Consider the following 3178-nt stretch of genomic DNA (forward strand, 5'->3'; position numbering starts at 1 on the left):
TATGTGATCGGAGATCCCGTGAATTAGAATGGTGAAACAAGCTAGTGGTAGACTGAGAGGAAAGACCCTTAATAAGACTCATTTCAGATGCATATCTTTCCTTACTGTAAGGTAGGTTGGTGTTTACACCTTAATATGTTCCAAGTGGCTTTGTGAAGCAAAGATGTTGTCCTACAGAACATCTTTAGAGGAACATACCTATATGGGTTAACTGCTAGTCACAGTTTATGAGATCTGGGTGGTTTCTAGATACCCATGAAAGGCTATGGAGTTTGACTTATATGCTCCAACCAGAGGGGATGCGTTCAGCAATCTAGTACTGGTAAAGAGTTTAGATGAAACTCATTCCACGCAAAACTGCCAATTCAAGGCCTAGTCCATTGTGCAGTTGTGGTCAAGTGTAGTCTAAGTTCTAGGTGGATGTTCAACTTAACAGTCTCCATCGAAACACCAGTATATCAAACGTTTGAGATGATGAGAGCTTTTTTGTGTGACTTAGCATTTGGTGGGGATTGTTGGATTAATGTGGGCTTGGCCCAAATTAATATTCAATAATAGTCAATGCTAATGGCCCACTTTAATGCTATGGTGTACTAATTATTTAGTACCATATTGGAAGTTCAAAGGACAAATCAATCAACTTAAATAGGTGGACCATTGGTGCATCTATTGAGAAGTTGAGAAAAGGATGAAGGACTGCCACACGCGCGCGCGCGCCGCCGCCGCCGCCGGCCGGGCCGGGCCGTGCCGTGGCTCGTGGCTCGTGGCAGATCGGACCTTGGTCCGAATATTCCTTTCAAACGGTTGCGCATTTTGCCTGGAGTGATGACCGTCATGATAACCGTCCGTTTCCTGTCTTATGGCTAGTAACGGACGTCAGTTACTGTCGTCAATTTCCAGCTCTAATGCGCGACCGTTTCTGTCCGTTGTCCTTCTCCCTTCTTCTGACCGCCTATAAGAATGGAGAGGGAGGGCTCTTCCAGTTACGCGAATGATCTCACGCGAATTGCAAACAACACATTCCCGTCCCATCTTCTGCAAGCACAGAGAGTGGGAGAGCAGGCCTCCGAAATCACCGACCGCAGAGATACACTTGCACGGGTGTGCGGGCGATCAGATTTTTGGGGAGCGTCTTCGCGACTGCTCGCGTGATCTGTTTGTCCAGCTGCTTCGTTCGACGTCTTCCCGAGTTGACGCGTGCTCCTGCTCTTCTTCCCGGCGACCGGCGACCGTTCGAGGGACTGCACAGCGTACATCTTCCTGCACCGACTTCGTACGGCTACATCGAACAAACACACGAGATGTCTCGTGTGAATGGAGCCACTGGTGCCTTGAGCATCGGTCCCTCCGCTGGGTACACTCTGTTCTTCGTATTTGTGCATGTTTCATTGCTGTTTACTGCTTATGCGAGTAGTTATACACACATGCACATACATGTCATCACATATATCGCACTGATTTTCTGGATTAAATTAAAACTAAAAATGCCTAACTCTCTAATAAGCAAGGTAGACGATAGCCTTCCCTTCACTAGTCAAATAGAGACAAATCAGATCTCTCGAGTTTTATATGGGAGAGTGGTTATAGCGAACGTTGGTTCGTGTGTCGGCTTGTTTTCTATTTAATGCACACACTATGAAAGGAGACCATAACTATAAGGTTATTATGCCCTCGATCATGGCACGAGAGATGAATCTGGTTCGGTCTATTGACCGAATCGGATAAGATCAACATAACATTCTCTCCCTTTATCTCGTATTTGTTTATACTTAAAACTTAACTTCTTAAGTTCTTAATGTCTTAACTTATAATTAACATTCTTCAATAGATTAGTATACCAAAACCAAGACGTTACATTAGCCTATTATACGCTGCTGAAATCAATCAATGACTATAGTATAACTTTCTATCTTAAAGCATAGAACTTATTCTTGTGGGATACGGTTGCATTGATGACCTTTTAATCCATTAAATCCATGTGGACTACGTATTTTTTCAACACGCTAGATAGAAGCCCTTTAGTGAGCGAATTCGTAGACATTTTCTCTATATTTATATACTCAAGTTCAAATATTTGATCTTGGACTTTCTCCTATACAAAATGATTGCAGGATCGAAAGATACAAGGATAGGCAATTAGAGGGTGAATGATCGTGAAAGATAAAAAATAATTATAACACCTCCTCCTAATTACAAAATCAAATTAATTCATGTTTGTCAAAACTGGACAGAACTCTGTTTCGTTAGTAAGAAGGAGATCGCTCAAAATCCATAACTCCGGTCGTCCTGCATTTTATCGAACTTAGCTAGATAAAATTACACAACTAACCCAACTAGATTCATGTTTATCAGACTTCTGAACCATGAGATACTAAGATTAAAGTAATCTCTAAAAGCACCATAAAGAACGCACTGCATTAAAACGGACAGTACTGAATCCCATCCCATCCCATCCCAGTGCCCTTGGCAGGCAGGTGGCTCGGCGAGCGTGCGCGGTGGGAGCTGAGCTGAGTGGCCGCCGGGCGTCAACGCCTGCAGCGTCCTCCTCAACTAGAAAGCAAAACGGGACAGTCGTAGTGGGTGCTGCTGTGCTGCTGCGTCGGCGGCGACCGTGGAACGGAGAGCTCGCAACAGTTGGCCACTGTCTTGTGCCGTCTCACAGTTCGCCTGAACTCTGTACCTTGGTGACTGGAGGCCTACCATGAACGTCCTTGACCTTGGGAAACTCTGAATTATATTGATTCATGCATGCCTCCCAGAGAATAGAGATGCAGCCAAACGAAACTTGGTGGAGACTGTTCTGGTAGCAAACAATCTTGTAGTAAACTGTGGATTGGTGGTCATCAATTAACAACAATGATAGAAAAAAAATAATGGGAAAAAAGAAAATGAAATAAAAAAAATTGCACCAGCCGGGAATCGAACCCGGGTCTGTACCGTGGCAGGGTACTATTCTACCACTAGACCACTGGTGCATTTGTGCCTAAGTTCTTAAATGGGTTTGATTATAGGACCGTGCTACATGTTCACAATGCTTCTTTGCAATTCCATAGTACAGTAACACAATGGCAATGCCATCTACACATCTCAACATTATCTGCAACGACACAGCCTCGTCTCTTTCATTCTGTATGCGTTTCCTGATGCTGCATGGTTTCATTTCGTTCTTGGTTCCAAA

General features: G+C 44.0%; 1 non-coding gene across 1 annotated transcript; it reads right to left on the reverse strand.

The window, feature by feature from the left end:
- Positions 1-2904: 2904 nt before the first annotated feature.
- On the reverse strand, positions 2905-2975 carry TRNAG-GCC (transfer RNA glycine (anticodon GCC)). Its single transcript has one exon. It is a non-coding gene; the product is annotated as a tRNA-Gly (tRNA).
- Positions 2976-3178: the final 203 nt, after the last annotated feature.

This window comes from Zea mays, chromosome 8, assembly GCF_902167145.1.
Source record: "Zea mays cultivar B73 chromosome 8, Zm-B73-REFERENCE-NAM-5.0, whole genome shotgun sequence".
Taxonomy (NCBI): domain Eukaryota; kingdom Viridiplantae; phylum Streptophyta; class Magnoliopsida; order Poales; family Poaceae; genus Zea; species Zea mays.